This window comes from Heterocephalus glaber, unplaced genomic scaffold (genome assembly GCF_053883595.1).
Source record: "Heterocephalus glaber isolate CG9 unplaced genomic scaffold, H.glaber_assembly_v1.0 deba00001795, whole genome shotgun sequence".
Lineage (NCBI taxonomy): Eukaryota > Metazoa > Chordata > Mammalia > Rodentia > Bathyergidae > Heterocephalus > Heterocephalus glaber.
Genome location: NW_028258476.1, coordinates 170,347 through 197,666, shown reverse-complemented (window position 1 = coordinate 197,666; position 27,320 = coordinate 170,347). Strand labels below are relative to the sequence as shown.

Here is a 27,320-nt window from a genome sequence, read left to right as displayed (position 1 = left end):
GGTCCCTGCTTTGGGGCAGCAGAGACTGAAGGCTGTGGGGAGACCCTGGCCCGCGAGTGACTGAAGCTGGGCGCACTGGGGAAGGGACCTTGGGGAACAGCAGCCTCACACCCCCGGAGGCCGTGCTCAGAGTGAGAGCAGAGCTGAGAGCGAGGTGCTGCCAGAGTCGTCTGCTTTGGCCTCGTGTCCCCGCTGCCCCGATAAGATCGCCTAAACCAGGCCCACATGTGCCGCGTAGCAAACCATCCCATTCCTGCCCTGTCCCCTGACAAAATCTCCAGAACAATATGTTGTGACAAGGCCTTTTTCCATGTCTTTGTTCTCATGACTTTGAGTTACGAATAAATAGCTGCAGAGGTCTCAGTTGGGTGCTGTTTCCCTGGGCTTCCTTGTGCCCAGGAAGCGGCCGCTCTGGGTTCTAGGTGATTGCCACGGTCACACACTGCGACAGAAACCCACAAAACAGCAAGCGGCAGGCGACGGCCCAGTGCCTGTCTACTAGGAAGACAAAGGAGAAGCCCTCTGCCTCCTGCTGTCAGGGAGGGAGTTTCTGAAAGGTGAAAAAACCGTAGGCTGTAGGTCCAGGGACCACAGCTTTCGGTATGGCTGAGGGTGACAGAAGGAGGGATGCTACTAGCTGTTGTCTAGCCTGTGAGGTCGGAAAGCAGGCAGTGGTGTTTGTATTTTATCTCTCCAAGGCTCCTTGTGGTTTGTTTAGAAACCTGTTCCCTGTCTTTTGCATTTTATTGGCCCCTGATAATCAGTTTATTTAAGTTAAGTACTTTGGCCTTTGGTATGTCAGCTCACTGAAGCCCTGACCTTCAGTTTGTTTAGGTTAGTTATCTAGGACCTGTGCCCTAACTTTTCATGTCCTGGCCTCACTAACAGTGATGTCCAGTTGGGTTTTCTTGTTATGGTCCTGCGCCTCTGGGTTCTACATTGTTATACGAGTGGTGATTGCACTTTTCTCATTGGACCCAATGCCCTAAGCCTGCTCCTGCTACCTCATGCTAGTGTACGCCTCTGGATGCAGCAGAGGGAGTCCCCGTCTTTACCCCACTGGGGGCTGGGTGCCCTTTGGCTGTACAGCTGTTTTGTGGTGCGACAGGGCACCCTTCTCCTGGTGTGCTGTATCAGGCCACATAGGCCTCACTGGGCACACAGGACAGGCCCCACTCACAGGGAGACTTGGACAGAGCCCGGCTGGGAGCCTGGGTGCCCATGGGTGAAGACTGAAGGGGGGCTTCGCTCTCGGAGGGTCAGTTATACCACATCTCCTGGGGGCTCCTCACCCTCCCGGCTCCTTCTCCTACCCCGTTTCCCTGGATGCGTGTGGGGCTCCCTGGCCGCTCTTTATCCTAGGCAGAACCCCTGCCCCAAGTGCAGCTTAGATTAGTACACACCAGAAATCCAGCTGAGCCTGAATGGCTCACTCTTACCAGTTATTATATGGGAGCAAATGGTTTAATGTGTGGGCATTTCACACATTAAAATATGCGGTGGGATGTTGAGTTCTATGTAAAAAAGTTTTCAGAATTTATAATATTAAAATTTGGAACCATGTGTTTAATATTTTTTTGAAAGAATTAGAAACAAGACACCATCAAATAAATGATAAAAAAATTCAAATATGCAGCCAAGGAAAGAGGTTTGCGCCAGCTGTTGATCTGTCAGTTGAGAGATATCAGTCCACCCTGGGAGGTGCTCAGGCATGGTTCCAAATGTTTGCTAGCGCACCCATAAAAAGCCAAGCGTTCCTCTTTCCCATCAAACCTTCCTGTAAATGATAACCACCATTTTAATGAGAACACACAGTTCCTTACAGGTGATGTTCATCCTTTGCTAACGTCATAAGCTGACTTTTGGACACTTAGTTTCTGGGTGTTCTTCCCTTAGATATAGATTACTTGTGGCAAATATATTAATAAATACATCTTTTAGCTTGCTAATTATTCGCAAGAGCGTTAATCATTGCCAGGTCAGTCAACTCTGTGGCTTGTGCTGAGCCCTGGCACATCATGTTGCGTTCTAACAGGTGTTTGCAGTCCGGGTCCTTGGTGTTTGTTTAGAAACACACATCTACTGTTCAAACTTTGATTAGGAACTTAGTGAGTTTGGTAAGTAAAATATGAGAGGAGAGAGAGAGAGAGAGAGAGAGAGAGAGAGAGAGAGAGAGAGAGAGAGAGAGAGGGAGGGAGGGAGGGAGAGAGAGAGAGAGGGAGGGAGGGAGGGAGAGAGAGATTAATGGGAGGTGTGAGTGACTGATCCCACAGCCAGGGCCTGGCCCCTGGGCGTCTTCCGGCTCCGCGGGCCTGAAGTGCTGAGCAGCCGTGGGGCCGTTCGTTCCCAGTCCTTTGGCTCCCCCTGCTGACTGTCCTTTCCCCACGCACCCTGGTCTTGCCCTGGGGAGAGGCCTGGGAGGCCTGTGGTGGAATTGCCAAGGGATTTGCCTGAAAGAACCTCACACCCAGATGTTTGGACCGCAGCCGGCTGGAACAGAAGCCAGGCCCCTCTGCTCCTCTGCAGGGTCAAGTCACCTCTCCCTTGTAAGGCGCAGCCCCACAGGGCAAGGAGAAGGCTGAGACTTCTCAGCCCGGGTTTGTCTTCTACCTTGCTGTTACATTCATCTTTTTAGCAAACAAAGCTGGTTCCACAGCTCAAAACCTTTCATTGTCTTCCAATAACAATTACAGAACAAGTCTTAATTTTAGCTGTGTCTCCAAGGCTCTTCAGAATTTCACCTCTGCTTCTTCCTGTTTTATTTTCTGCAGCATGTTTCCTGCCCTGTGTCTTGAGCAGAAGTATTCCTGGAGATAAAAGAAACCTTTGCTCCAGTTACATGCAGAGAAAATTGGGTTTGCAGCAAGATGTAGGGGGAAGACGTTATTTGGCCTGATGGCTTAGGCAGAGGAATCATCGCTACAGAAATTAAACTGGAAGAAAGCAAAAATATACCTTAGCAAAATAAAGCTAGTGTTAATATTTTGGAAAGAGGATGTTAATGGTGTTTAGATGGGACCATGTGTATCTTTCACGTAGAAAGAACTTATTGTGAGTTGTGTTTGCTAACAGATACTTAGGAGGAGCTGACCACAGCCCCGAACTCCAAACAAAGCGGGAACTGGCCGGCGTCCCTTAATCCGGCCCAGCCCTTCTCCCTGATCCGTTGCCCCAGGGCTCCCTCTGCTGGCAGACGGAAGTGGTGCTGCCCACGTGGCAGACTCTTGCCCTGGTCTCAGATTCCCGGCCCTGGCCCCCGGCCTGATTTACTCCTGTAGCTCCGCCTGACTAGTGACACCGCCTCTGCTCAGCTCCCATATCACCTCCTTGATGACATCTCAGGTCCCAGGCACAGGTAAGTGCTACCTGCTCTTCTCTCCCACTGTACCCAGGATGTTCCTCTACAACGGTCTTTACCAGACTAGTGTAACAGTGGGCTTACACAGCTGTCTCTGCACCTCCCCTTCTTCTACCCACACTCCTGATAACCTGTGGGCCACCTAGGGTCGTGTCGGCGTCTCACCTTTGCTTCGCACAGGGTCTGCCACATCGTAGGTGCTCCCAGTCTTTGCCGAGTGGAGGAGCACACTTGGACACGGTGGCCTGCTGTGAAATAAGCACTGGGAAGGGCAGCTGTGGAAGGGGTTCTCTGCGGGACTCTAACCACACAGGTCTCGGAAGATGAGTCAGCTCGGAGGCAGGCGGGTGGAGAGTTTGAGATCAGGACGAGCGGAGCTCTGAGATTTCAGCCCCAAGCGAGCCACCGTCTCAGGAGTGCAGCCTTCGCGCAGTCCCGTGGAGGAGCCTTGCCTGCTGTGTTCCTCACGCCCAGCTCTGTGCCTGGCAGACACAGTCAGCTTACTGAGTGCCCTGGACTGAACGGGGCGAAGTGCAAACAAAACTGTTTTCTCCAAGCGCTGTCTGATAAACCCCCGTTTGTCCGCCATTCTTCTGCGTCCTGGATGAAATCTTGGCAGACCCCATAGCCTTTCTGTTGCTCTGAGAACTTCATTCTCAGGTAGTGAAAAGCCTGGTCCGAAGTCTGGGGCTCACACTCCCCTCCCAGGGGAAGCCCTCGTCTGATCCCAGCTGCCATCTGCCCTGCAGTGGGAAGGGTGTGAGCAGCCTCCTCCCTGTTCCTGCTCCTGCTCTGTCCTTTCAGCCCTGTGCCCCACTCACGGTGTGTCCTGGGGCTCTGCTGAGGGAGGAGCGTGGAGAGGAGACCGGTACAGAGCTTCTGAGCAGCGTGCGGGAGTCATCCCTGGCGTGGAGGGGGATATTCACAAGCCGACTCCCTCTGGTAGGCTGACTTTTGTGAGTCCCTCGAGCTCATGACCTCTGATCGTGAGCAGTGTCCCCCACCCATCTCTGGGGTCCCAGTGTGAGTCAGGATGCAGGCTCTTTGCTGAGGTCATGCTGCCCTGCAGGCGGGTGTCCTTGTGTGGGAGCCACCCCTCGCCATGGACCCTGACCACTGCCTGGACATCCGTCAGAGGCACCTCACCCCACAGCCATCTCTCCCCGTTGGTGTTTATTTTCAAGGTGAATTTTATTGGCATGCTTTAGATGTACATCGGGATCACATTCATCATAGGGAATTTCGACCTGTATGTAGTATATCTTGATTCTTTTTACCCCAATCCCCTGCCCTCCCTTCAGCCCCTCTTCCCTTGCTTATTTATAAAAGCTTTGTTTCCATTTTTCCTTCTATTCTCCTTTTTTTTGTTTTCCCTTCCTTCCTTTCCCTCTCTACCTCCCATGTTCCCTTTCCCATTTGAATATTTTCTTCCCATTTCCCAATGTCTATTATATACTTTTGTCCTTATTTACACTTTTAGTTTCTTATGCCAGAGAAACAATGCAATATTTAAACATGTGTGTCTGGTTTATTTCACTTTACAGTATGCCCTCAAGGTGCATCTGTTTACCTGTAATTGCCTCAAGTTTATCCTTTTTTATAGCAGACTAGTACTCCATTGTATAAAAACACTACATTATTTAAAAAAAAGAAGTGGAAAAAATACTACATTATCTTTATCTATCCATCCACTGATGGACATTTGGGTTGATTCCAAGCTTTCACTATTACATCAGTGTGCATATATTTCTGTGGTATGATGCTTTTAATTCTTTCAGGAAGATATCCAGAAGGGGAATATCTGGACCAAATGGACCATCTAGTTTTAGTTCTTTGAGGTATCTCCATACTGACTTCCACAGTGGTTGCACCAGTCTGCACTCCCACCAACAATGGAGAAGGGTTCCTTTCTCCCCACACCCCCGCCAGCATTTGTTATTGGTTGATTTCTTGATAGCAGCCATTCTTTCTGGAGTGAGATGGAATCTCAGTGCTGTTTTCATCTGCATCCCTCAAATGACCAGTGATGTTGAACATTTTTTAATATATTTATTTGCCATTTCTACTTCTTCATCCAAGAAGTGTCTGTTCCTGTCAGATGCCCATTTTTGGATTGGGTCTTTAAATTGGGGGAGGGTCTGACTTTTTTGAGTTCTTTATACATTCTAGATGTTAGCCCTTTGTTTGAGGAACAGCTGGAAAATATTTTTTCCTACTTTGTGGGTTGTCTCTTCACATTGTTGGTGGTTTCTTTTGCTATGCAAAAGCTCTTTAATAAGATGAGGTCCCATTTGTTTTTTTTTGTATTATTTCCTGTGTGATTGGAGTTTTGTTCATAAAGTCTTTGCCTACACCTATATCTTCAAGAGTTTTACCTATTCTATCTTCCAATAGATTTGGCATTGCTGTTTTAATATTTAGGTCTTTGATTCATTTCGATTTTAGGTTAGTGCATAATGAGAGATAAAAGTCAAGGTTTAATCTTCGGCATATGGAAAGCCAGTTTTTCCAGCACCATTTATTAAAGAGGCTGTCTTTCTTCCAGTGAAGGTGGTTGGCCTGTTTGTCAAAGATAAAGTGGCTGATTGTGTTTGGAGTTGTTTCTGTATCTTCTAATCTGTTCCATTGATCCTTGGGCCTGTTTTTCTTTTTTTCCCACCTAGTACTATGCTGTTCTTATCACAGTAGCTTTGTAGTATAGTTTCAAATCAGGGATTGTGATGCCCCCTGCCTTGCCTTTGTTGCCCATAATTGCCTTTGCTATTCTAGGTCTCTTCTAGTTCCAAATGAGTTTTAGGATTGTTTTCTCTAGTTCTGTGAGGTATGCTGTTGGTATTTTGATTGAGATTGCATTAAATCTGTATAGCAACTTTGGAAGTATGGCCATTTTCTCTCCATTAGTTCTTCCTACCTAAGAACAAAAGCTATCTTTCCATTTTCTGGTATCTTCCTCAATCTCTTTTTTCAGAGTACTGTAGTTTTCAGTGTAAATAAAAGTCTTTTACTTCCTTTGTTAGATTGATTCCTAAGTATTTTATTTTTTTATGCTATTGTGAAAGGCATGGTTTCCTTAATTTCTCTCTCAGTGAATTTGTTATTTGTATACAGGAAGGCTATTGATTTTTGAGTGTCAGTTTTGTATCCAGCTAAGCTGCTCAATTTGGTTATTAAATCTAGAAGTCTTTTGGTGGAGTTTTTGAGGTCTTCTATGTAGAGAATCCTGTCATCGGCAAATAATGCCAATTTAACTTCTTCCTTTCCTATCCTTATTCCTTTTATTTCTTTCTCATCTAATTGCTCTGGCTGATGTTTTCAGAACTATATTGAACAGGAGTGGTGATAGTGGGTGTCTTTGTCTTTTTCCTGATTTTAGAGTGAAAGTTTTTAGTGTTTGACCATTTAGTATGATGTTGGCTGTTGGTTTGTCAGTGCTTGTGGGGCAGGTGGTGGAACTACTGAACTAAATCCCCGGCCCCTCACTCTGTTTTTCTGATCTGGGAATTCACCTCTATAAATTTCTCTCATAAGACTGCTTTCATTGTGTCCCGTGAATTCCAGTATGTTGTATTGGCATTATTGTTTAACTGTAGAAACTAATTTCTTCTTTAATTACATCTGTGACCCATTGCTTTTTGAGGAGGATGTTATTTAATTTCCATGTGTTTATGTAGTTTTTCTGGTTTCTTTTCTTTTCTTTTTTTTGGTACCGGGGATTGAACTTGGGTCCTTGTGCTTGTGCAGCAGGCAGTGAAACCACTGAGCTAAATCCCTGGCCCTTTTCTGGTTTCTTTTCCATTGATTTCCAACTCAATTGGACTATGATCTGAGACTATGCATGGGATAATTTCAATTCCTTTGAATTTACTTAAACATGTTCTATGAGCTAGTATGTGGTCTATTTTGGATACCATCCCATGTGCCACTGAGAAGAATGCATATTCTGATGTTGTGGGATGGAACACTCTGTAGACATCTACTAAGTCCATTTTTACAAAGGTTTGGTTCAGTTCTGACATTTCTTTGTTGATTTTTTGTCTAGTTGATCTATTTGTGACAGTGAGGTATTGAGGCCCTGCATACAATTGTATTAGTACTTATTTGATTTTTCATGTCCATTAATATTTGTTTTATATAGTTGGGTGTGCCAGTATTTGGTGCATATATATTTATGATTGTTATCTCTTCCTCTTGGAGTGTTCCATTAACAAGTATGTAGTGACCTTCTTTGTCTTTCTTTGGTCATTTCTTTTTTTTTTTTTTTTTTGTACCGGAGATCGAACTCAGGTCTTTGTGCTTGTGCAGCAAGCCATGAAACCACTGAGCTAAATCCCCAGCCCTTCTTTGTCTTTCTTGATCAGTCTTGGCTTGAAATCCACTTTGTCTGGAGATAGAACAGCTATCCCTGCTTTTTTCTGGGTTCCTGTTGCATGTGGTATTGTTTTCCATGCTTTAACTTTCAGTCTATGAATTTCTTTTTAAGTTAAATATGTTTCTTGTATGCAGCATATTTGGATCTTGCTTCTTGATCCTTTCTGCCAATCTGTTTCTTTTGATTGGTGAATTGAGAACTTTTACTTTGATAGTGGAATTGTAGTCTTCATTATCTCTCTCTCTCTTTTTTTTTTTTTTGGTACCGGGGATCGAACTCAGGACCTTGGGCTTTCAAGGCAAATGGTGGAACCACTGAGCTAAATCCCCCGCTCATCATTATCTCTTTCTAGAATATCCCTTAGAACATTTTGGAGTATTGGTTGGGTGGTCATGAATTTCTTCAGCTGTTCTTTATCATGGAAGTATTTTATTTCACCATCAAATTTGAAAGATAGTTTTGCAGAGTACGTCAATCTGAATTGGAGGTTGTTTTCCTTTAGGGCTTGAAATACTTCACTTCAAGCTCTCCTTGACTTAAAAGTTTGTGTTGAGAAGTCTGCTGTGATTCTGATGAGCTTCCTTTTATAGATGATTTGTTTCTTTTCTCTAACAGCTTTTAATATTCTGTTCTTGTGCTGAATTTCTAGAATCTTGACTATTATATGCCTTGGTTTAGGGTTTTTGGTCGTGGCTAATTGGAGTTCTGCATGCTTCAGTTAACTGTATTTCAAATTCTTTTTCCGTGCTTGGGAAGTTTTTTACCATTACTTTTGGAAACTGTTTTTTTGTCATTTAAGCTATCTCTTGCTGTTTCATTAATGCCAATCTTTTGTTGTTCTTTTTTGCATCATCTAGCAGCCATTTGATTGATTTTTTCTGTGGTCCCTTGCTATTTTTAAGAAATCTTTTTTTTTGTGATTGCTAACTGCAATCATGTCTTCTAGATCTGATGTTCTGTCTTTGCATTGATTCATTCTGCTTCCTGTACTTTCAATAGAATTTTTAATCTCCTGGGTATCTGTTTGAATCTTATTTCCTATGTTGGGCATTGATGGTTTCCATCATTTTTCTTTTTCTTTTTTTTTGGTACCAGGGATCAAACTCTGGACCTTGTGCTTGCGAGGCAGGAGCTGGAACCACTGAGGTAAATCCCTGGCCTGGCCCATTTTCTGTTTTTTAAAAAATTTGTTTTCTGTGTTGATGCTTGTAAATTTATTTTGGCAGGTAGCTTTATTACTAGTACCAAGGCTTCCCTGGGAAATGACTTTTCCTCAGAGATGTCTTCTAGGTGTAGCTGGCTCTTGGCCTTTGAGTCTGTTCCAAGATCCCACCTTCCCAATTTATTAGGAATAAGCATTTGCTGTCTATTTGGCTCAGCACCCATTTCTTTGGTATTGAGCTATGGTAATGTTTATGACCCCAGATAATCACAGTGTTGGCATACAAGGAAGAACAACTGAGCACCACAGGTATGACACACTGCCTAAAGTAGTACAATTAGCAGTAACAATGGCTTCAGGTACAGCCTAGAAACTGACAAACTGTGATAACTATTAATTTGGTAGCTTTAATCATACAAGCAAGATCTACAATTATATAACAAAATTCGACCCAAACCAGGAACTTGTAGACAGTGAATTTCCCCTTAGTAAAGTGATTTTACTTTGTTGGGGGGATATTTAAGAGGGATAAGGTGAAAAATAGAGAAATAAAGGAGAAAGATATTAAAAGCAAGGCTGAAGTAGGAAGGTAACCTAAGCTTTGGGAAACTGGAGAAGAACATAGGAGAAAAAGAATAAAGGAGAAAGCAGGAGATCAAAATGAACCAGAAAAACTAAAGATAATATTCAGATATGAAACAAACCAAAACATCAAGAGACAATTGAGAAAAGAGAAAAAAAGATGAACAAAATAAAACAAAATAAGACAACAACAAAAATAAAAACCTAACAACAACAAAAATGAGATTTCTCTGACCACAAGGCTTTGCCTCTCCAGAGGATGGGCACCAGCTCTGTTCTTTGGGCTATCCAGAGGATGCGCAGACTTGCAGGCTGGTCTTGGCCTCTCGCTGTGGGGGCTGGGTGTCTCTTGGCAGCCTGCCCATGACTCCTTACCCTGTATGACTCCAGCTGCTGTGGGATTTCAACACTGGGGGCCCTGAGACGAAGACAGCCCACAGTCGCCGAGTCCTGCATTCACTTAGGCCGTCCCTGTTCCACCCAACTGGCAGATCTCTCTCCTTTCTCATCCTGATGGGGCTGGGGGAAGGGAGTGCTTCCTCCTTGGCACTGTGGCTTGCTGTGGGAGTGCACAGCATTTACGCCTTTGCTCCACTGGCATGTTTCTTCCTGGAGACCTCTGGGCTCCTGCACTCTCAACGTGTCCCTGCAGCTTTGATGCTCCTCTCTCAAACGGAGCTGGGTACAGGAGTCCTATATTGGTGACTCCCAACTCAGTTGGAGGTTGTTGGTTAGACCCTCAGAGTCTGAGAACAAACTGGTGGACTGTCAGGGAGGGAGCAGCTTCCTGGTCACCTGCCCCAAGTGTGTGCTGGCGAAATAGTCTGCCAGGCTGCAGTATCCTCTGTTTGAAGTAGGGTGAACAAGGTGAGGGCCCTGTACTCCAGCTCTGTTCTGTGTGGCTTGAGGCTGCCATGCTGTTAGCGTTCTAGTTACTCGTTGGGAACTTCCCGGAATGATGGTTCCTGCTCTGCGCACAGGCTGAGGCCCCAACAGCAGCCTGTGGGGCTGCTTAACCTTTTCAAAAACTCCTGTGCCTATGTTTTGTTTGATCTACAAGTCTCCTATTTCAGATTGATTTTGGTATCAGGATGTATGTGCCTCCCCTTCTTCCTGTTACCCGTGTTTTTAGTTCATTTTATCTGAGAATCTCCAACGTGACTCCTCTGTTCAGCCATGTTGAATTCAGAATCTGTTTTATTTTTCTGGGTATATTGACTACCAATTCAACAAATCTGAAACATCTTGTCCTTTTTTTTCCGGGAATCGAACTTGGGTCCTTGCGCTTGTGCAGCAGGCAGCAAAACCACTGAGCTAAATCCCCGGCCAACAATTCATTTTTCTATAGTGCTTGTCCAGATATATTCAAAAGGACTCAAACAACAAATATTGGAAAGAACAGATATGTCTATATATTTTCCCATTAATATGTGCATCTTTTTCATTATTTGTTTTGTGACTATATATGTATGTGCATAATGTATGTAAATATGTTCATATGTATTTGTGTATGTAGAGTGAGACAGAGAGAGAGAGAGAGACTTTTTAAAAGGAGTTGGCCCACACAAATGTGGAAACCAGCAAGTCCAAAGTCTGCAGGCTAGGCCAGCAGCCAAGGATTGGACCAGGCCCACCCAAACTGTGAATTGCAATCTCCTTTACTCAAAATCCACCTATTTGAATGTTGCATTAATGTCATTCCAAAACAACCTCACAGAAACATCCAAAACCGTGTTTGACTACATATTAGGCCCCAGGCCCAACCAGGTTGCAATAAAATGAACCCTGACACCAAGCCGCAGAGCTGCACACTGGAGAAGCCACTGCCTTGCACGCATCAGATGGTGAGAGGCTTCCCATGCCGCACAGTGGGTTCCAGGGAGCTGGGTGTGCAGCCAGGCTCAGCTCTGGAGATGCAGCACGAGCTGCGGAGCCCACTAGAGAACGCACACGGGTTACTCTGCACACCACAGGGACCGACCAAGGGACACCCAGGGGCCGTGAAGGAAGGTCCCTTCCCCACGTAGTGTCTCTCGAAGACTTGGAACTGAAAAAGCTTAATTTGTACCGGCTGGCAAGGTGAGACATACTAAAGGCTCCATTTCATAGAGCAGGTAATAAAAGATAAACTTAGAACTGAGAGGCAAATGGGCTAGTGTGGCTGAATGGCTGAGTGTGTGCTCAGTATGCCCAAGTTCTGGGTCTAATCCCCAGCACCAAGATGTCAATAAATAACTAAAAAATGAAACAGGCACCTGGCTTTGTAACCTGCTGCCTACAACATTCTCTGGTCCGCCATATGGCAGCAGCCATTCTGAATGGCGCCAACAGGACACAAGCCCCTCTTAGAGGCTGACCAGCGAACAGGGCTGAGATCTGTGGAGTCATTCCCTGTGTCTCTTCAGAGAGATTCTGCCTCCTTAGCATCTAAGACTGCTTGCTACTTCTGTGTTTGCCAGTAGTTTTCTGACTCATTTTTGGGTTCATCTTAGCTTACAGAGTATTTTAAATGCATGGCAGCTTGGCTTTTATTTTGAAGAGTCTAAATATGAAGAGATGATCTCGACCTTAGAAACTATCCAGACCTTGTAAGAGAGATCCAAGGACATATCCAGAACTTAAATATATTCTTGAATACTTGGAAAAGAAACATGAACAAGATCCAAACAGGTGATACAGGTAGAGTGTGTTAAACTGTAATTTGGGAACACATTTTGAACATGTCAGGAAAATAAAGGATAAATTTTTTTTTAAACCATATGTGTTTATATCGATTCAGGTTAAGGAAGTGAATCACAAGCTATATAAAATTGAGGTAAACTGGAAAACTCAAAGGAAAGTACTGTATCTACTCCCAGCCGCCCAGAACAAAAGATCACATTAAAAAATCCATGGTGTGAATTCCCTCCTTGGGCCAGAAGGGAGGAAGACGGGTTTCCCTGCAAGTCTGCCGACTGCACCCTGCCCTCCCTGATGTAGCAGAGCTCCTCAGTGCAGAAGCAGATACAAGTGCGTTCCTCGGACCCTGAGGCCCAGCCCCAAACCTGCTCTCAGCAGGCCGAGTGGAGCCATGATGGGCCCCTGTGGACATACACCTGCAGGGAGCGGGCTCCTCCCGGAAGTCACGTCTTCGGTTGGCTGAGGTCAGTGCTGGCCTCAGACCCCGCTGGGTCCCAATCTTCTTCCCCACTTTCCTTTTCATTTCTTTACTTTATACCCAGAGAATGCTTCTTCTATTTCACTGTTCTAAAAACAAAACAAAACCAGAAAAGGGAGGTAGGTAAGCAGGGACGGAGAGGGCACAGAGAACCTAAAAGTGCCGAGAACGCTACCAGACGAGGACGGCCCGTGCCACTGCCCAGTGAGCCCGAGTCCTCTGGGCCTCGTGCACCCCAACCACACAGGCCCACCCGTGGGGCAGCAGCTCCCGCACACCCTTCCTCCACGCCATGCCTCCCCACCTGGATCTGAAAAGTGGCCAGAGAGCCTGGCAAGGCAAGCAAACCCCCGGAAAGGCCACCATCTTTGTAAGAGCCAGCTCACTAGAGTGTTTCCTCATCCTTATCCCCGGAGGTGGATCATCTTACGCAGTGTCTGCAACACATGCTTTCCGTTCTCGTTATTACAGTAACTCCTGATCGCACACCCCGCCCCACACTTCCAGTGTCCTCTGCCCCGCAAAGGGGCCACGAAGTGCAGGCGGAGCTCACTGCGCGGGCGCCACTAACAACCGTCGTCCCGTGCTCACCCCACCACGGGCATGCTCACGGCCTCCCGACGCGTACACCGGCACAGAGGTACATTTACAGCGTGGGCGTGAGTGTGCAGCCGGGCCCATATCCTCGAGCAGGGCTGCCCCTTACTCCTGGGGTCCTGAGGCTGCTTTGCAGCTAGCTCGGCTCCGTGTTTGATCTCCAGAATGGAAGGGTTGTCTCCGGGATGGCCAGGACAATCTTGTCCATGTACTGCCTCAGCCGGAAGTTGATCTTCTCCTGCTCCTTTAGGGCTTCCATGAGCTCACCTCGAGAGTCTGTGTCTATTTCTGCAGCCAGAGCCTGGGCTTTGGTTTGGGTAGCAAACAGGTTCTTTGCTTCGTAGAGGCTCAGGGTCAGGATCTGTCCATTGAGGTCATCATTCTGATCCCGCAGCTTGTGATTCTCCTGCTTCAGCCGCCTGACCTCGTGCTCGAGCTCCACCTCTCGAGCTCTGGCGTTAAACTCGCCCAGGCCGGATGAGGAGCTGTGGCCCCTGCCCGTCCGCTCACAGCCCAACTTGTACATCTGCAGGTGCTCCAGCTCCTTCCGCAGGTCCTCGATGAGCTCCTGCGTTGCTTCTCACTCCTTCTGGAAGTCGAGGCGACTCTGGTGCAGCTTGTCCATCACGCGCTAGTGCAGGTCCATCTCATCCTTGAGCCGCAGGCTGGTGTCCTCCAGCCGGTCAGACTTGCGCTGCCGCTCCTCGTCCATTTTCTCTGTCTGAGACTTGAGTCGTGACACGGTTGTTCTAAGCTGGGTATTTTCTTGCTCTAACTGCTGCACCCTGGTGTTGAGTAGGTCCAGCTCCGCGCTCTTCTCCCGCTCCAGCCTGCTGCAGGCCTCTCGGTGTCGCTGGACCTCCTCCTCCAGCGCCTGCTCAGCAGTGGTCTCCTGGTCCTTCACCATCTCCTCCAGCTCGGCACTCTGTGTACCAGCTGCGTATTCTCCTGCTTCAGCTTGCTCTTCAGGTCCCCCTTGGTCAGGCTGTCATTCTCCAGCTCTGTCACCTTCTTTTCCAGGAAGCTCACCTTCTCCGTGATATCATTGTCACAGGAGTCAATGCTGTCCCGAAACAGATCTTCTGTGCTGCCGTTACTGCTGCTGAAGTGGCTGTTTTGCAAGAGCTGCCGTCCAAAGGCTGTGCTAGGCATATTCCGGTTGGGGCTGTTGGCCTTCAGGTTTTTCAGCCTGGCTTCCAAGTCATTCAGCAAGTTGATTTTCTTGCAGCCCTGGAAGCAGTGTACATCCAGCAGCTCAGCGTTGTACGCATGCCTCACCTTCCTCGGGGTCTGTCCCGCACTGGAAGACACTGAAGGCCCCAGGTCTGAGCAGATTGGTCCTGGTCTCGTCGTCAGGACAGGGGCTGCTGGGGGCACAGTTGGCGTCGTCCGCCTCGCGGTAGTCTTCACACTGCTCCTCGCTGCCGATGAGCGAGGCAGTGGAGTGCGTGAGGTCTGGCGTCACCATGTCGCAGTGTGCACCCGGGACCTGTCCTCTGATAGAAGCAGGCCCCCAAGTCCCGTTCCTTCTCCTCAGCAGGACTCCCAACAGACCCCTCTGGGCTCCGGGCGCTCTCCATGGGCCTGCCCAGGTCGGACTCCGGGGGCCCTCAGGCGGGGCGAGCGTCATCTCCATCTCCATCTCCCCCTCCTCCCCCCCTCCTCCTCTTCCCCCTCCCCCTCCCCTCCCCCTCCTCCAGAGGCCGGGTTCCCTGCGGAGGAGCTCGCCCTCAGCCAAGGTGGAGCCCAGAACCTCGCTGCCCTGGGTGCCGGTGGCCGGCGGGGTGCGCCTCCCCGTCGCCGCAGCGACCCGGTGAGCCGCCGCAGAGCGCAGGGCAGCAACAGCCCGCGCGGCCTCTCGCTCGCTGGCTCCAATGGCACCGAGGGGCGCCGGCCCCGCCCCCACCAGCCCGGTTGCCGGGAGACCCGCGTGGGCCGAAGGGGCTCTTTGTATCAAAGTGGCAATAAATGATAAATTACAGACTTAAAAGTATATAAAGGGAAGGCAGGGGATTTAGCTCAGTGGCACTGCACCTGCCCCATAAATGCAAGGTCCTGAGTTTGATCCCCAGTACCAAAAAGAAAAGTAGAAAAAGAGCATAGATAAATTTTCTTTAAAAACTGAGACAAATCCAGACTTCAAAAAAAATTAACATTTTAAAGTAAATGGTAATCCAAGTATCTCCAAGAAAGTCAAGAATACAATTTTATTCTAACAGACTGAGTTGGTGTACTGTATTCTTGGTTATCAAAAATACTCTTCTGAGGGCCGGGGATTCAGCTCAGTGGTGCTGCCACCTGCCTCGCAAGCGCAAGGTCCCGAGTTCAATCCCCGGTACCCTCCAAAAAACCAAAACTCTCTTTTGAAATTGGGATTTTTGAATTGGTAGATATTCATGATGTGTGGAAAGCAAGACACACTGTAAAATCTTGATTACACAAAATAGATGCTGTGCATGCACATGCAGGATGTAGAACACATTCAAGCTAGCTATTTATGACTGCAAATAACTATTCTTTGTTTTTGTTTCCAGCAATGCATATATTAACCCCTTAAAAATAAAAAGTAAAAGTAAAATAAAAAGTAAAAAAAAAAAAAGCAAAAAAATTGCAATCCAGGGGAAACATGGTTCTCCTTTGTCTGAGGTTTTGCCTTCTCATCTCTCCAGGTTTACAGAAATAGCGAGTGCGAAAACACCTAGGAAGGTAGAAGGTGCTGCGTAAACGCGGGGGCTGTGTGATGATTGTTGACAGATCCTGGCTGCTTGAAGGATGTAGAGTGAAAGTCTGACTGAAGCCCCGAGTCTCCCCTCACAGAGCACACCTCAGGTCACAGAATAAGGTGGAGGCACTGTGACTGCAATTTCCACAAAGTGTAGCAGCAGCTGCATGGAGCAACTGATGTCAACTGCACAAGGGGAAGATGAAGCCCAGTCCCTCAAATGTTGTGGACATCAGAGCCTAGCCTCAGGTGATCTCCACCGACGTCCGGGGTCATTCTCAGTGTGTCTTAGCTCACCTCTGAGTCCTTCCTCTCCTCTGGTCCAGGACACCCCTCCTTGGTGTGAGCGCAGAGCACGCTCCTCAAACCTTGCAACAGCCAGAGGCAAATGCAAGGAAGATCATGCTCACCACTGGGCACAGCAAAGTCAGACAACTCCCACCCGCGGACTCAAAGAGAACAGACACAGAATGAAGCAAAACTTAAAAGCTAAGCATCCTCAGATTCAGAGGACACCAAGACGCTGGCAGAGAGATTACCCCAACACAGAGAATTTCTAATTAAATAATAGGAATAGCGATAATAAGCTACTTATTTCTTTTTCACACCATGGGAGTGTACTACGGGAAACATCCAGAGCCCTGCCCATGACTGTCGGCTTCTTTCCACGGAGGGAGGGAGCGCTCACGGAGAAGGGTAGAAGAAATGTTCCTCGGTGCTGTGACAAACTCAAGAAAGAAACTGGAACAAAGGACAGCTGTGCCTGGAGCCAGGGCAGAGAATGAGCGCCCTCTTGTGGTCTTGACAGATATCAAAGCTCAGAACCTGGGAGAGAGAACCAGGATGTGCAGTAAGTAGGGAATCCCTGGGAAGGGAAGAAAGGGGAGGTCTGTGATAACTGCCCCCAAATCGGTCGGGAGAGTCGGTTCCACAGGTCTTCAGGGAGCACATCCAGAGCTGCAAAGAGGGACACGAGTTAGGGGGGAGTAACCGTCCCCAGGGCCCGGTACAGGAATCACGGTGCAGCTAATCAAAAGCAGACAGTGGCTGGGGATGTAGCTCAGTGGTTCCGGTGCCTGCCTCGCAAGTACAAGGTCCCGAGTTCGGCCCCCGGTGCCAAAGAACAAAACAAGCAAAGAAACAGTGACACCAGTGAAGCTAACGTGTAGGCTTTGGACTATTTGGGTTGGTTCTCATTGTTTCTGTTCTTTCTTGTTTTTGCTGTTTTTTCTTTTTCTTTCTCTTCTCTGTTTTCATTTTTCTTACTCTGTTTTCTTTTGGTTCTTTTTTTATTGGAATTAGATGATTTTAATACTTTAATTTTCAAAGGTTTCCCATTTGATCTGCTTCCTCTCTTCCCGGGTTGCTTCTACTCTCTCCCCTTGTTACTCTTACAAGAACCAAAAAAAGTGCCAACAGATACATCACCAGCACCAGCAACCTCACAGTCTCCTGTAGTCCCTCAGTTCAGTCCAACTCACCTGCATACTCCCACTGACTGCGGAAAAACTGTGCTCTGCACACCTTCCCGACACAGCCCTTCACCACAACTGTAAAGTACTTTCAAGAGTCCGACTTTCTCTTTTCTTTTACATATCGCTGTACCTTTTGTTTCCCTCTCTTCCTACACATATCCTCTTCTCCACCCTCTTCTCCATGCTTGGACATGTCACTCATCCAAGTACAATAGAATATATAGGAAATATTCACACAAGGGTCAAACTAGGAAGATAAATTTTAATGTACATGATTGGTGCATGCTTGATTCTGTTCACACTGTTATACTCAAGAGAAGTTGTCTGCTTACAAATAGTAACAGGGACCAGGATGGATGAGAGAAATCAGCTCAGGACAGATTTAAAACCACGTTTGCCAACCTGCATTAACCAACAAGTGAAAAGACATTCTAAGTTCTTGGGGAAGAAAAAGAGGCAGTCTGTTTTAAATGCCCCATTCCCCTGAAGACTCTTGTGCATGTAATAACTGATCATTTGTATTCTTGATGAATATCACCAAAGTCCTTCAGATTATATGGTTCATTTTATTTTCCATTAAGAAAACATAACACTATTTATTAAACGCAACAGGAGCACTTGTTCACTGTTGCGATAATAATTATAGCGTTAGTTGTTATATGAATATTATAACGAATGAGTATAGTCACACTGTGAATTAGTATTCCTTGGTTTACATTATCTGTTAGCAGAATTTTTCAAGTTTTACCTCAAATAACTTTATTATGAGGTACAGCTATTAGTGTCAAAATCACTTAGATTTATTATGTGAGACAAGTGAGGCACAGAAAGGTTGACTAACGGGATGTAGCTCACAGGAATGTCAGAGGCATACCTGAATCTTTCACTGTGAGTCCCAGTGAGGACACCGCTCTGGGCAGGAGTGCCTGGATTAACCTCACGTCTACTCCATTCACTCCACCAGGGTTTTGGCATACACCTTCAATTCACTTTTTCACAGTTTCCTAGTGAGAAATAGTGGAATTATTACAGCAGCGATTGTGTGGTAGAAATCCCACGGAACAAACATGGAGTGATTCAGTAACCAAGTGCAGGATGTGGCCCATGGTTACAGCTGAAGATTGAATAGCGTCAATGTTGGTTTTGTCCCTGCTGATACCTGACTTCATGAGGAAGCCCAGCAGAGGGCAGCATTTTGAGCTTTAGGACAGGAAGGAGGCCCCGTGTTCTGGCCCCCAACTGAAGGAGGAGAACTGTGAGGCACAAAACTCTCCCGCCCGTTAATCACTTCGATGGAACCTGCTCACATTTCAGCCTGAGGTACAGCTCTTAGCCATGCTTCATCTTCAGCCCCAGAATGATCCTTTTTATAAGGTTAGTTTCTTCGGCCAGCAATTCCCAGTTTTTGTTAAGGCCTCATGTCTTGTATTTATTCCAGGTATTTGAGTTGGAGATATGCATTCAAATGCAAGGAATGCACTAAGACCTCTCAGGAAAAACCGTGCAAGACACAGACACAGGGCAGCATGTCAGGGACAGGGAAGTGACCAGGCATTGGTGTCCCCTCTATAGGTCCCAAACAGGGTAGACAGATTCTGCCCACAGAGGAACTGTGGAGGTGAATGAACCTCACCCTCTCAGCCCTGAGATAAGGACCTGAGATTTCATACACTTGCACTAAAAACCATGGACAAATGCCTGCCTGGGCAGGGCATGAACCCAGGTTCTCCTGGCTCCCCAGTACAGGGAGGGAGGCTCCCTCAGCCTGAGTGCATTTCCTCAAGCTAGTCTCATCTCAGTTCTGGACCCCTTCAAGGCTTCCAAGCATGTTACCAAGGAACACAAAGACTTTTGCCTATTATGTCCTCTGTGTTCTCAGAAGGTATAATGCCCTGGCATGTAAGTGTCCTTCATTCCCTGTAAAGCACAATTCTAGGTACCCATGGGGACATGCATGAGTAAGAGAAGCCACTACTGTTATCTGATTCAGAATTTTCTGTTTTTGAGACAGGGTCTCACTTTGTATTTCAGGCCCTGAGCTCTCTATGTAGCCCAGGCCGGCCTCAAACTTGTGGCAATTCTCCTGCCTGCCTCTGCCTCCCGAGTGCTGGGATTCCAGGTGTGCGCCACCATGCTTGGCTTGAATTTGACTGAGTGAAAGAGTAAACTTCTTGCTCTCAAACCTAGTGATGACGATAAATACTTCAGATTTTCTGGAAAAATATTGACTAAGATCTGTCAGCTGCCTCCTTGCCCTGGGGAAGGAATGTCTCCATGATAACTTCCATCAGTCCTCCAGAGGTTAGAGCAGAAGATGCCTGAAAGGGGCTACCTGAAAAATGAGAGCCGAGGCAGCTGAGTGGTCCGGTGACAACTTCCTAAGTTTTATTTGAAGGACAACAGTGGGGCTGTAACTTGACTTACAACTGGGTGTTGATGTTGAGTTTTAGGGACGTTATCATTGTAGGCACGGCCTCAGCTCTGAATGATTTTCTATAAATGACAATCTATGATGAGAGGAAGAGTTTAAATTCAGGGGTATAATCTGTTGAGGAAGCAAAATTGAACTTAGATTGTGAATGATCAGTTATTACATGCACAAGTGCCATTTGTGGAGTGGAACATTTAAATAGATTGCCTCTTTCTCTTCCCCAAATGCCTAGAATTATTGTTGTGAGGGAAACACAGGACACACATCATCTTAGCTAGTCTCTGTTCTATCAGGACAGGAGTGTCTTAGATCACACGATGCCTTTGATCAGGAGGCAGCCTGGATTTCATGTAACAACAGCAAAGTAACAATATAAAAGGTTCTCAGTGGAGGGCTGAGGATTTAGCTCAGTGGTGCCACCCGCCTGCCTTGTAAGCGTAAGGTCCCACGTTTGATCCCCGGTACCAAAATAAAATAAAATAAAATAAAATAAAATAAAATAAAGTTCTCAGTGGATATGGGAATCACCTCACAGGGGAGAAAACAAGAAGAGAATTCATGAGCTGTTCTTGGTTTAGCACTGAGTATGTGAGAGCCTTGGAGGATGAAGATAGCTAGCTCAGGAAGGAAAAAGTCTTTTAGGAAGGGGGCTCTGCACTCATGATGGTGAGATCATCTTCTGACAAGCTCTTCATGCCTTGTTTAGACCATGTGTTCCCTTATCACAGATTTAAACCTTTCTTAAGCTTAAGAGAATTGTTCTCACAAGACATGGAAGGAATGAAAGGAACCTGACCACAGTCCTTTTTCTCATAATAAAATAATCCTTATATGCAGATAATTATTCAAGCTCTAGGATTGAATTCCCCTCTTGAGCTGTGGGACCTCATAGCTCTCTGCTTAGACAGGTCTGAGGTCTCTGGAGGAGGCAGGAAGGTGGCTTAGACAATGAAGCTGCTGAGTCTTTCCCTCTCCTTGGTGATAGCTCCCCAAGGTTTGTGTCCCTGACTCCAGACATGGGTCTCTGGGGAAGCTACGCCTGAAGCTGACTGATAGGTACTGATTTCTCTTGTCCCCAGGTGTTCTGTCTGAGGTACTGCGGCAGGATTTGGGATCTGGCCTGGTGAAACCCTCACAGATCTTGTCTCCTGTGCTGTCTGGATTCTCTATCACAACCAATGGTTGTGGCTGGCACTGGTTCCACCAGGCCTCAGGGCAGGGCCTGGAGTGGATTGCATGAATATGTTATGAAGGTAGCACTGACCACATCCCATCCCTAAGAGCTGAGTGACCATCAGCAGAGACATAGCCAAGAACCAGTCCTTGTTAATGAATATTGTGACCTCCGTGGACACAACCGTGTATTACTATGCCAGAGACACAGTGAGGTAATGTCAGTTAGAGCCAAGACACATCCCACCCGCAGAGATGCAGACTCCTGGCAGGGCGTACGCAGGGCATAGCACAGCCGGCCTAGGAGACCTGTGCACAGGAGCCCATGAACAATTTCTTTCAGACACTGCTGTTTCTTGTCCATTCACCATGTGTGATTCTAATAATCTCTTCTCGCTTGGAATATCAGAAGTTTTGCTTTCTGTAAAGTCAGTCCCAAGACACATTCCAAATAAAACTTGTACCTGAAGTCTTTGTTTGCCATCATATTTACCATATAGTGCCATTAATTAATTGTTCCACTTGTAAAAATGTACCGGCCTATATGACTTTTCTCTGCCCTCAGATGATTTCCATGCCCTCTCTTTCTAATGTGGCCCTCTCAATTCTATCCCATCAGTGCTCTTTCCTGGGATTGGGCAGAGCAATGTTGTCTATTTCGATAAGGGTGCTCATAAACTACCAGAACTTGCATGCTTATATTACCTTTGTTAGTATTTGGAGACAGTTGTCATTTTCATAATTTAAAAAAGGATTGAGGGCCGGGGATTTAGCTCAGTGGTTCTGCTGCCTGCTTTGCAAGTATAAGGTCTCGAGCTCTATCCCCGGGACCAAAAACAAAACAAAACAAATAAAATAAAATAAAAAAGGATTGACCCGCTAACATCTAGTTGTCTGATACAATCAATGTTGCCAAACGCCCTACAATCACAGGACAGTGTCGACAAAATACAGCAAATATCAACAGAGCTGCAGCAGAGAAATTCTGACATAAAGCACTAAAACTGGTCAAATACATAGAGATGAATATTTTAGAATGAGTTTTATACATGTAAGGTATTCTTCAGTATTGGTTTTCACACATACACACACATGCATGCACACACACATACATGCACATGCACATGCACAGAGTTCTGCAAAGGCAGAAGTTCTCACCCCGAAGCAGACTTTACTTCACAATGGAAAGTGGTTGCCAAGGGGATGAATTCAGCAGTAATGAATCAACAACATCGTGCCTCCTGCAAAATAGGACAGAGGATTTTAAGATGTGACCCTGAGGCTGCTCTCCAGAGTGTTAAATTAACACTAATCTAGTATGGGGGCATGATAGACAAGATTCAAAGAGGAACTAACTACTGGATTCCTAAGATGAAGACCAATAGGAAATTTGAATGGGCAGCATCCTCTGAAGGTGAAAACCAAAGCATTTCATGGTCATTTGACTGTGTCAGGATAATGTTGAGCCATCCTGGCTACAGCTGAGTAGATCAAAGATTTCAAAAGGAAAAACAGAGTGAAATACTGATCTTCTGGGTTAAGAAGATTTTGATGCTGGGAGTAAAATAAATTTTTAAAAATATCATCCAGGGCTGGGGATTTAGCTCAGTGGTTCCGGCGCCTGCCTCACAAGTACAAGATCCCGAGTTTGATCCCCGGTACCAAAAAAAAAAAATCACCCAGGTTCTGTACAGGAAAAATATTATGTAGACAACCAGGTTGAGGACTCATGAGAATCACATTTTTATATGAACACTGGCAAAAAGCCTATATCACTCAGGTGTCATTTTTTTTTTTGTACTGGGGATCGAACTCAGGACCTTGTGCTTGCACAGCAGGCAGCAGCACCACTGAGCCACATCCCCGGCCCAGTCAGCTGTCATTTTGATGAAAGGGTGATCCCAGCCTAGCAGGGAGGCAATGCTGAGCTTTCTCAAGGAGCAGTAACTTAGAACTTGATGATTGGCTATTTGTGGTGACTTGGTGGAAGATAGCTATCGGAGATAATTGGAATTGTCTACATATTTCAGTATATTATATTTCCTCAAAGTGGTAGAACTCATGAATTTTCTTCCCTTATTTTACAGCAAAGTAATTTTCCACTTTTTCACACAACAAATGCTGTATGTTTAATAATTCTATCCCGACATCCCCATCAGAATCACCAGTGGGTAAGGCAGTTCTTTCTTCAGTGATGCTGCACAAAGAAAGATTTGAATCCTCCACCCTCACACCAGCCCGTATGTCTTGTCCTCTGTGCTTACCTGGCTGCTCTTGGTTGGACTGAGCCTGGTGAGCCTTAGGCTGAAGGCTAGTGCTATGCCTTCTCCCAGGGCTCTCACTCTGGATCTCACATCTCCCAGGCCTCTCCGCTCATGGTGGAGATCATAGTGCAGGATAGAGGAGTGGAACGAGCTCAGAACAGATTCATAACCACTTACACCCACATGCACTGGCCGAACATATCAGTTGAATAAACCAAATCGGAGGGTGGAGGGAGGGAAGAGTATCCACATGGTAGGAAGCCCTCTGACCCCTGAGACAACTTTTCCTGTCTCTGCTGTATCATCCTGGGGTGAGTGTGACACCACATCTCAGACAAGATGCAGGACCTGAACTATGCATGCAAAATAGAAGGAAGCTCTGGTCAGGGATGTGACAAATGCTATTCTGGGCACTGAGTCCCTGTTCCTTCATTTGGATGTGCATGCTCTGCTCTTCACAGCACTAGTCATCAGAGCCAAGATCTGGAAATGCCTAGTGTCTTAGTTGCTTTCCTGTTGCAGAGATAAAATATCCCAAACCAACAAGTTACAGGAGGAAGGTTTATTTAAGTCACAGTTTGTAGAGGTTTCAATTCATAGTTGGCAGATTAATTACTCTACTGCCCTTAACCTGAGTCTCCTGCAAGATCTCTGGACATGAGCAAAATGCAGACAAACTTTCTGTCCAGGCATAACACACATGGCCTGGAGTCTAACTGCCAATCGGTCCTCAGTCCCAACTGAAATCTCCTTTGCCTGGTCTCTACCAGAAGCGTTTATATCTGTGTTCTGATCTTTTGAGCTCTGACCAGAACCTCCCATCATGCTCAGCTTACAGCATTTGAGGGCTGTTTCTCCAGCCAGCACCTCCAATCTTCTCCAAACTCCTCCTTGTAGCCGATCCATGAGGGCTTCTGAACCGCATGGTTAGGTACAGTCATAGCAATGACCTCACTTCTCTGGTACCAAAATCTGTCTTAGTTACTTTCTCATTGCTGGGACAAAATACACAACACCCACAAATTAAAGAAGAAACTTTATTTTAGCTCTCAGTTTGTAAAAGTTTTGGCTTATAGTCAGCTGGTTCTAAGGCAGGGCAGCATTGCAGAGGGCAGGGTAGAGGAGAAACCATTTAAGGCCTGGCAGGCAGGAAGCAGTATGACTGCCTTCTTCTTTCTAGTTTGATTCCATGCAGCGTGCAAGCCTATTGGACAGTACCATACAAACCCAGGGTAGGTCTTCTTCCTTTAGTAAATCCATCAGCCTTATCCAGAATTATGCTGAACCAATCAGTGGACTAATCCGGTGTCACACTCATGAGCCAGGCACTTCCAAAAGTCCTACCTATAAGCGAGTGAGGCTTTGGAGACATTTTGATATAAGCCATAACACCTAGTTTCCAGCATGAAAGGATAAATAAATCTTAGTGTATGTACATAATGGAACACTATGAGTCCATGAATGGGTTCCTGTCATTTATGACACTATGGATTAACATGGGGACATATTTTTAAGTGAAATAAGCCAGCACAGGAAGACAAGTACCACAGAATGTCACTTCTAAGTGGAATCTAAAAATTTATTTTTCAGAGGAGTATTGAGCAGAACGGAATTAAACAAAGACCAGAGGCTGTGGGGTGAGTGAGGAAGTGTTTGCAAAGATGGTAAAATTTTCAATTACATAGGAGGAATGAATTAAAAATATCCACCAGAATACATGGTAACTACAATTAAAGACATGATAGTCTTGAAAAAATGTTAAAACTGATTTCAGGGCCGGGGATTTAGCTCAGTGGTTCTGCCGCCTGCCTCGCAAGTGCAAGGACCCAAGTTCGATCCTTGGTACCAGAAAACAAAAAACTGATTTCACATCAGTTCACTACAAAAATGATAAATATGTAAGGCATGTTTTAATTACATAATTTAGATATTCCAACATGTGTATACATTGAAAATATTAATGGGTTTAAGGGCTGGGGATTTGGCTCAGTGGTGCTGCACCTGCCTGGCACACACAAAGTCTTGAGTTCAATCCCTGGTACCAGAAAAAAAATATTAATGAGTCTAAGTAAGTCTCAAATGTCATGATATTTCTTTCTTTTTTCTTTTTTTTTTTGGTACCGGGGATCGAACTCGGGTCTTTGCGCTTGCGCAGCAGGTGGTGAAACCACTGAGCTACATCCCCGGCCCTTAATCATATTTCTTATTGGAAATGGATTTAAATAAAATGAGTGTTTACCTGACACCTAGATGTATTTTATAAGTGATAAATGCTCACATGAAGGCATAATTGGAGCAAAACTGCAGTGAAAATAATTCCCAGGCATTCATAACAGCATTAGTATATATCCGACATTTCTTCAAGTTATTACTCAAATTCTATGAAATTATAGAGCTCATTTATTTCATCCTCATAGAACATTAAACAAATTAATATCTTCAGTAAGACAAAATTGGTCAGGGTTACAACACTAATTATAAATTGGCATAATTTGAAATAACGTTATGTTGTGGCTTGTATTTAGATGTCCTGCAAAGTCTTGTCGTGTTTCTTCTCTGTGATGCTCGTCTGTGAGGCAACCCTGCCTTAGAGCCAGCTGACTACAGACTGAAACTTCTACAAACTGTGAGCCAAAGTGAACGTTTCTTGCTTTAACTCGTGAGTATCAGTTATTTTGTCCCAGAAACAAGAAAGTAACAAAGACAGAAGCTGATGTCATATAGAAGCTGAGGATGTGTTATATATTTTTATGGATTTCCAGCATATGAATTAGTGAGGATGCAATCATTGATTGTATCTCCTTCCACAGGTAGTACCTCATTTACTCTGCTGAAGCAGGTATCCAAGTGTCAATGTAGACCTCGGAGGGCAAAGCAGAGTCCTTTCATCTTTGGATTAACCAACATAGTCATAAAAATATTTAGGCATACATGGTGGATCCTTTTTGCAATGGTTGAAAGTTTTGCATCTAATTTGTTATATCAGGTTTCCACATGTGATTCTATGATTTGAGACATCACTGGGTGGGGCTATAGTTCTCTGCTAGCAATGTGGTTAATATTAGAATAATGTGTGCTGGTTTGTATACAGTAATATTGTGGCACTGTTGTATATAGTGAGTGATGCAAGTTTAGCCCTATTTACCAGGATTTCTTCCAGGTAAGGAAGGGATGTAGTCCCCTGCCTTATCTTTGAACATCATGAGTGTCTCCCGTGAATGGATGACATTTTAGAAAATCCAGTGTTTCCTGCTATAGAACTCCAAAGAAATATGGATACTTCAAAGTATTTTTGTTATAATTTCTTCATTTACACAATAATTATATTCCTTTTGGGGGCCATATATTCATTTTCTTGGATAAAATGAGTAGTTGAGACAGTGTGAAAATCTCGGCGATGAAGCCTACTGCTTCGTTTCCAAAAGCAGTCCCTCCTGTTCCATTGTGTCCTGGCCTACCCTGGACTCGTGATGTTTTCTGCCATCGAAGGATTGATTCTTCCTGAGGACACTGACCCTGGAACCGTATGGCCACTCTAGTGACCCATTTTCAAGGAGAGTCAACTGAGTCCATTAAGAAAACCAGGGCAGCTCTGACAAGCCAGGAGTAAAGCCCTTGAATGAAAGTATTCCTCAGGTGAGGTGAGATCAACATCACAGGAGAGAGGATGGTCCAGAAGTTCCTGGTTACAGCCTGTCCTTTGAGCGCCACGCACACTGGTAGAGGTTTCTCTGGTCAATCTCAGCTCAGGCATGGGCCCTGGAGCAGGAGCCAATCAGCGACGAAGGGGCGGGCTGTATGAACTATCCAATCAGGTAGGCTGAGGGAGGAGGCTGTTCCCGAGTCCTGGCGCGGAAGTGCGCCCCGCCCCCCAACTAGATCTCCTTTTTCTGTACTTCTGCTGGCTTCGGGCTGCATTGGGAGGGCCTTGGGAGACCCTCAAGCCGCGGAATGGTGACGCTGAGGGAGCTGGGAATGGGATGGAATCGAGTGAGTTCTTGGAGGAAGTGGCCAGAACAAGCTACGGTAA

General features: G+C 45.8%; 2 long non-coding RNA genes and 1 pseudogene across 3 annotated transcripts in view; 1 reads left to right on the top strand and 2 right to left on the bottom strand.

Moving 5' to 3' along the window:
* Window positions 1-1,545: 1,545 nt before the first annotated feature.
* LOC147820801 (uncharacterized) lies at window positions 1,546-4,488 on the bottom strand. Its single transcript, XR_015448177.1, has 2 exons — window positions 3,524-4,488; window positions 1,546-2,807 (listed from the first exon to the last, which is right to left on the bottom strand). It is a non-coding gene; the product is annotated as an uncharacterized LOC147820801 (long non-coding RNA).
* Window positions 2,803-27,320, top strand: part of LOC110347036 (uncharacterized) — a 71,279-nt gene continuing 46,761 nt past the window's right edge. Inside the window, exons 1-3 of one of the 2 annotated variants that reach the window (XR_015448176.1) lie at window positions 2,803-3,355; window positions 15,895-16,797; window positions 25,816-25,949. This is a non-coding gene — a long non-coding RNA (uncharacterized LOC110347036). Of the gene's footprint in view, window positions 3,356-15,894; window positions 16,798-25,815; window positions 25,950-25,972; window positions 27,317-27,320 lie in introns of those variants that run through there. The other variant, XR_002391375.2, reaches the window with a different exon arrangement.
* LOC101706758 (rab11 family-interacting protein 4 pseudogene) lies at window positions 10,762-14,870 on the bottom strand (annotated as a pseudogene).